The sequence below is a fragment of the Arachis ipaensis genome, chromosome B05 (assembly GCF_000816755.2).
Source record: "Arachis ipaensis cultivar K30076 chromosome B05, Araip1.1, whole genome shotgun sequence".
Taxonomy (NCBI): Eukaryota; Viridiplantae; Streptophyta; class Magnoliopsida; order Fabales; family Fabaceae; genus Arachis; species Arachis ipaensis.
In genome coordinates, this window is record NC_029789.2 from 28,173,340 (window position 1) to 28,180,975 (window position 7,636).

The following is a 7,636-nucleotide window of genomic DNA, read 5'->3' on the forward strand; positions in this document are numbered from 1 at the left end:
AACCTATCCTTTTTGTTTTTATTTCAATTTCAATGTATCTTTTCTATTCAATTTCAATTCTTGTTTTATTTATCTTTTTATTCCTTTATCATTTGGTATCAGAGCTCAGGTATTAGATTAATTCTTATTAATCTATATTTGTTTTTCTTTTATCATAAAAAAAAGAGTCCAGTATTTGTCGCGTCTTTCTTTTTGTTCTTGTTTTCGTTTGCGTTTCATTATTTTTAAAAAAAAGAAGAAGCATAAAGTGAAAAAAAAAACAAAAAAAAGGAAGAAAAAAAAAACAAAAAAAAAAGAAATTATCTTCCTTGTAATTATTGTCCTTTTCATATATTATTTTTTTTCCACCTATAAGATTCGAGGACGAATCTTTTTTGAAGAGGAGGAGAATGATACGTGCTTCAAATGTTCGTGATATGAAGAGTTCAAGTGTTATTTAGAAGATATTAGTTTATTTTTTTAGAATATTTTAATTTAATGTATTTTGATTTTGTTTATTTAATTACTAGATTGGGCCTTATGTTTATGGGTTTTAGGGTTTTTCTTTGTTTTAACCAAATAAGAGGTTATAAATACCTCCTTAACTATTGTAATCGTAGCAGAGAATGATTTAGAGGTTTGAAAACTCCTTTTTGGTTTCATGATGGAACCATGATGTGGACAATTAAGGTTGAAGAGTCCCTCTCTTGTTACATCGGAAAATTGGATAGAAGGTTGAGAAGTCTCTTCGATTCAATTTCCAAACTATGGTGTTGACAAGTTAGGTTGAGGAGTCTCTTTTTTGTTGCGTCAAGAAATTAGGTAAAAAGTATAGTGATTCTCTTTGTATTCAATTTTAACCTATCCTTTTTGTTTTTATTTCAATTTCAATGTATCTTTTCTATTCAATTTCAATTCTTATCTTGTTTATCTTTTTATTTCTTTATCAATAACTAACATTATTTTAAATCTTATTATTTAATTTGATTAAACTTAATTTATAAAAACACCTAAATATGTAACATTACAATCACTATATATAAGCGCTTATTACTTATTTTTATTTAGAAAAAGTATAAGGACTAATAAGCAAAGCAGCCAACTTAAATAATTCTTTTCATAATTAATTTTAAATTTTTAAAAATTAAAATTTGAATAATTAAGATTGGACAAATAACTTACACACAAATCCTAATCCATCCCTTTCTTCCAAGTTTCATCGTTGCTTCTAACTACACGTTGTACCGTTTCATCACACCTCCCCACCGCAATACTGACTAGAGTTTGTGTGCCCCTGTCGTTGTTGTAGACCGCTGCATCCTCCATCATTAACGCAGGACTCTTTGCGAACCAGAGTAACATGCCATCGCGCCACTGTTTCATCATCCGACAATCACTAAGAAATAACAATAACAGTAAAAGAACTCATAAAAAAAAACAGAAATTTTATAAAAAATAATAATATACATAAAAAAATATTAGAAAAAAATATTATAAAAAAAATAAACATATGAATAATGAAGGATATAATTGGCACACAGAACATAAATTTTAATCCAACTTAAAAAGGTGAATGGAAAAGCTAGAATTTGTAACTTTTAGTAAACGTGGGTTGAAGATAGAAATCACTTCTACGTTTAAAGGATAAAAACGTTGCCAAACATAAAAATGAAGTGTTCAAAGAACTCAAACGCACTTCTCTCTTCTCCAACGCAAATCCAAACACACCCGAAATAAGATTGTCAAAAATATACAATTATAATGGTAATTTCACATACCTTTACGACTTTCCCTGCAGTGCAACTTGCATAGACAAGTCCACTTTACCTTTGTTGGCTTTTTCAGAATACTTTTATTGACATTCTCTGCATTACTCTCTTGTTGGCTCAGTTTCTTAATCTCCAATGGAACTTTGTTATCACTAGATTAGAAGGTTGCCCCTTTAGCAGAATAGGCCTTACCAAACCCAAACCATCCAATTTACTCAATAACTTCCTTTCCTTAGAACTTTCAAATGGAACTTCCTCCACCTCAACGTGTTTTTTCTTCTTATAATACGATATCTCAATATCAAGAAAAGTAGCATCAGGATTAACTTTTCTTCCCATTATCTGAAACAGCAAATACCACACTGAATATAATTCATCAATAAGCATATACAGAGTAAAATCAATGAATATAATTCTCTATACAAATCGTTTTCTTCACCCATGCCACCATGCGAACGAGCTCTGTTAGAATTACCTAAGCCTTCACTGCTGCTCCCCAATTCTTGGAGAGACTACTACGATTTGGGGAATTGGGACTGCATTAGGTTTTATATTCAAATTGTGAGGGTTTAAATTGATGCCTTGAAAATTTTGGCCACATCATCTAACTGTACAGCCACGTGTCATTTAAAATTGCCATGTCAGCTTTCCGGTAACGAAAAACGTCGAAAGGGCCAAATTGAGGTACGAGTCAAAATTTCAAGGTACAATTTGAGTCAATCGAAAGTTTAAGGGCTAAATTGCGTTAGAGATCAAATTTCAGAGATCATTTTAAGTATTAACTCATTTTAAGTATTAACTCATTTTTTATGGTTATCCAACTCAAATTAAATTCGATTTTTATTCTAAAATTCTCTCTCACTAGCCAAACTTTCTAAAATTAATTAATGACATGAATAACATTGTTAACTAACGTTTTCTAAAGTAATGTTATATGATATGAATACCATTGTTAATTAATGTTTCATATTATTATTATTATTCAATCACATGCTATTAAAACTAAAATATTAGAACAAAAGCATAGGATTCAGGAAGTATGATTTAGGATTTGTTATTTTTGTTTAGATTATATTTTATTTTAAATTTAAATTTACTAATTTTTAGGAAGACTGATTTGTATTTTAATTGTAGCTAGGAGAGAAATTAAAGGATTGGATATTAAACATGAAATTTAAAGATGCGTTTCTTGCATTCATTTAAATGAGTCTTAATATTTAATAGTCATTGACGGAGCAAAGAACAATGTTATATAGCCAGTAAATATTATTATTTTTTATTTAGCATTTGGCCAACAATAATTAGCTTCTATATTTATAGGAATTTCACAGCAAAAAATATATAATTTGTACCTATATTTATCATAGTTTGCAGTATGAATCAATATAGTTTGCACTCATATTTTTCAGAATTTACAGACATAAAATAGTAAAATTTATTTGTTAAAGATAATTTAGTATTTGTGTGGGTCAAATAATAGACAAAAATATAAAAAATTGCTACACTACAAGAAAAACACTAAGTTTTGTCGAATTTACAGTTAAAAAAAAACGAATAAAATCTGACAGTATAAACCTCGCCGGTAACGAGTTACCGTATGATTTTTTTGTCTGACGGCAATTACCGTCGGATTTTGAGACAGATCATCTACCTGAAAATCATTTGGTTACTGGCGGATTTTTTCAATGGTAATATTGGCGCCACAATATCCTGTTTTCGCACTATTACCGTCAGATTATACCCTCGGTAAATCCAACGATAATGTCAATTTTATTTTTTTAAAAAATATTGTGATGCAATTTTTTTAAAATTTTTTATTTAAATTTGTTTAACACAATTAGTGGTTAAATTATAAATAATAGAAACCAATTATATGATATTAAATATCAAATGTTCAAATAAATTAATATTCAAATAAATCAAATACAATGAAGCAGTAAAAAATAAAGCCCTAATCACTAAAGATACTGGAAGTCGTCATCGTCATTCCCGTGGTCCTGCTGAGGCGACAGAGAAAGCGGTGATGTTTGTGTCCCACCAGTAACACCGCTGCCACCGGCACGCATTTGATCTTGGTATACCGCCATCTGCTGCTCCATTCACTGAAGTCGCTCCAGTTGCTCCCTCCCCTCCAGCCTGAGCTCATCCGTGTCCGTCATGCATGTCAAGATCTCTTGATACCTCGCCCGAGTCTCATTCAGCTCTTGAGCCTGTTCGTGAAGGCTCCGGGTGAGCATCAGTAAAAAACAAAGCCCTAATCACTAAAGATCCTGCTAGTCGTTGTCGTCATTTCTGTGGTCCTGCTTAGGCGGTGGAGAAGGCAGTGATGTCTATGTTGCACCAACAGCACCGCTGCCATTAGCGTACATCTGAGCCTGGTACACCGCCATCTGCTGCTCCATCCGTTGAAGCTGCGCGCTCCAGATGCTTCCTCCACTCCAGCCTGAGCTCATCCATGTCTGTCACGCGTGTCAAGATCTTCTGATAGCTCTCCCGAGTCTTGTTCAGCTTTTGAGCCTATTCATGAAGGCTCTGAGTGAGCTCCTGCACCTCTAACCTCAAATTAACGCCTTCTACGGGATCGACGGCTCGACTGGTGTCCTCCCCACTTTGCTGAGATTGCTAAGCTGCGACCTCCAGTCTCTGCATGTAGGACTTTTGTGTAATACATGTTATTATGATTAGGACAACAACTATACAGTTCTGATCAGCAAATCTCTCTTTGTTCTCCTTTAAAGTGTGGGTATACTTGAAGGTCTCCGCCAATGTCGCATCTCGATCCAACGACTTTGACTCCACATATTGCATTGAAACAATATGTTAGGATGCCTACTAATGATATGTCAAAGAACATAACTAAGTTAATAACAAAATTAGAGAAGCTACATACCAGTCTGACCTTAGTCTTCATGAAGATTGCAGAGCCACCGGTATACTTGGATGACCTGGTCGATGTCCTATTAGCTCTATTTGTGAGACGCTGATGCCTGAACCCCTCATCAGTCTCCTAATGAATGTACAAAGCCTTCTTGATTTTCCAACAGAGCCAGGAAGTGAGGTGGTCGCGCCTCTCATGTACATCCTGCAGCTGCCTACCCATTCGATGGTTGTATATCTTTTTTATGAGGGTATCGTTCTCCTTGTCCCATATAAAGTTCAACTTCACAAAGAAACTTTAAGATTAGTTAATCAAAATATATCGTATTAAACAAAATAGAAGATATAAACTAGCTAATAAGGGTTGACTATATTAAGTTTTTATTGCCCACTTCTAAAACCATCGCTCTCTGGTCTCAGTAGGGATCTTCTTATAGCTAGGCCATGGATGGTCGTACATAAGCTCGATGACGTTGGTCATCTCTTGAGTATATCCATTTTTGTTTGGCGCAAACCTATCAACAATTCACAAACAAACCAATATGGCAATATAAATTAAAACTTCAGAAGCAAATAACTATAATATATAAAGATTTTTTTTTTAGAAATTTTGACAGAGTTTCATTTATAAATGGAATGCGCCACAAACTCTATCTATCAACAATTAACTTAAATAGCACCAATTGTCAACAATTAATGAACAGCAGTCAATAATCAATAAGCAACATCCATAAATTTATTAAATCCACTAAACTAAAATCAATAATCAAGAATCAATAGTCAGGATATATCAAATACTTTTAGTAATTTAAACCTACAACCCTAAATTCACTAAAACTAGAATCAATAATCAAGAATTAATAATTAGGATGTATCAAATACTTTTAACATTTCAAACCTACAACCGTAAATCTACTAAATCTAGAATCAATAATCAGGATATATCAAATACTTTTAGCAGTTCAAATCTACAACCCTAAATTTACTAAAACTAGAACCAATAATCAAGAATCACTAATCATGAATTATCAAACACTTTCAGCATATAAAAGACTTAAAGTAGTACTTACGCCGTTTCGCCATCAGGCCAAATCGTCATCCGTACGATAGGAGGTGGTGGAGGGGCATCAGCTAGCTGGCTTCCGTGAGAGGATTCCAGCACTGCGGTGTTCGTCGCCGGAGGCGGTGTCGTCAAGACAGTGTGTTGCTGAGCGGATGGAGGTGTCGTCGTCGCTGTAGACACAGGGACGTAATTGGGGTTAGGCACCATGATAAATGGCTGTTTTGATGCACCCGTAACTTGTGACGTCACCGGGGTAGTCGGAGTAGAGGGAGAGGATCCAAAACTCCCAGAGGTACTGGCAGAAACTCTTCCTCTACGACGATCACGACCACGACCACGACCACTAGGCTGATCCATAACACTTCTATCTACCGTAATGTCTGTAAAGAGTATACCAATTAAAAATGTGCTAAACATATTCACAACATCATTCAAGATGCTTAATCAACATACGTTAAACTTAGTTAAAGAAATACATCCATTGAAATCAAATAAAACAAAAGAGGTAAGTGCACATTTCAACTTCACAAACATTTAGCAATATATATTACTACATGTATAATTTTGTCCGTATGAAAATAAAAAGTCATTCATAAGTCATTTAAAATGATTTTATATTTATTTTTTTTATTTACAACTATTTTCACTTTTAAAACATATTGAAAATCAATGTAACTTATTATTAGAGTCTTTAATCAACTTGTTGACTATTGACTCGTTCAAGAAATAATAATAATAATAATAATAATAATAATAATAATAATAATAATAATAATAATAATAATAATGGAATAGGATTTACTATCCTTTTGCGTCTGTCACTACGCCCAGCACTCGCGAGTTTGAAGTTTGTCACAGTCATTCAATCCCAGAGTCCTACTCGGAATACCACATACAAGGTTTAGACTTTCCGGACTCTCATGAATGCCGCCATCAATCTAGCTTATACCACGAAGATTCTGATTAAGAGATCCAAGAGATACTCATTCAATCTAAGGTAGAACGGAAGTGGTTGTCAGGGATGCGTTTATAGGAAATGATGATGATTGTCACGTTCATCACATTCAGGTTGAAGTGCGAATGAATATCTTAGAAGCGGAATAAGTTGAATTGAATAGAAAAACAGTAGTACTTTGCATTAATCTTTGAGGAACAGCAGAGCTCCACACCTTAATCTATGGAGTGTAGAAACTCTACCGTTTGAAAATACATAAGTGAAAGGTTCAGGCATGGCCGAGAGGCCAGCCCCCAAAACGAGATCACATGATCAAAAATACAATCCAGGATGTCTAATACAATAGTAAAAAGTCCTATTTATACTAAACTAGTTACTAGGGTTTACAGAAGTAAGTAATTGATGCATAAATTCACTTCCGGGGCCCACTTGGTGTGTGCTTGGGCTGAGCTTGAATGTTACACGTGCAGAGGTCCTTCTTGGAGTTGAACGCCAGTTTATAACGTATTTCTGGCGTTCAACTCTGGTTTGTGACGTGTTTCTGGCGTTTAACTCTAGACAGCAGCGTAGAACTGGTATTCAACGCCCTTTTACATCGTCTAAACTTGGCCAAAGTATGGACTATTATCTATTGCTGAAAAGCCCTGGATGTCTACTTTCCAACGCAATTGGAAGCGCGCCATTTTGAGTTCTGTAGCTCCAGAAAATCCACTTTGAGTGCAGGGAGGTCAGAATCCAACAGCATCAGCAGTCCTTCTTCAACCTCTGAATCTGATTTTTGCTCAAGTCCCTTAATTTCAGCCAAAAAATACCTGAAATCACAGAAAAACACACAAACTCATAGTAAAGTCCAGAAATGTGAATTTAACATAAAAACTAATAAAAACATCCCTAAAAGTAACTAGATCCTACTAAAAACATACTAAAAATAATGCCAAAAAGCGATAAATTATCCGCTCATCACAACACCAAACTTAAATTGTTGCTTGTCCC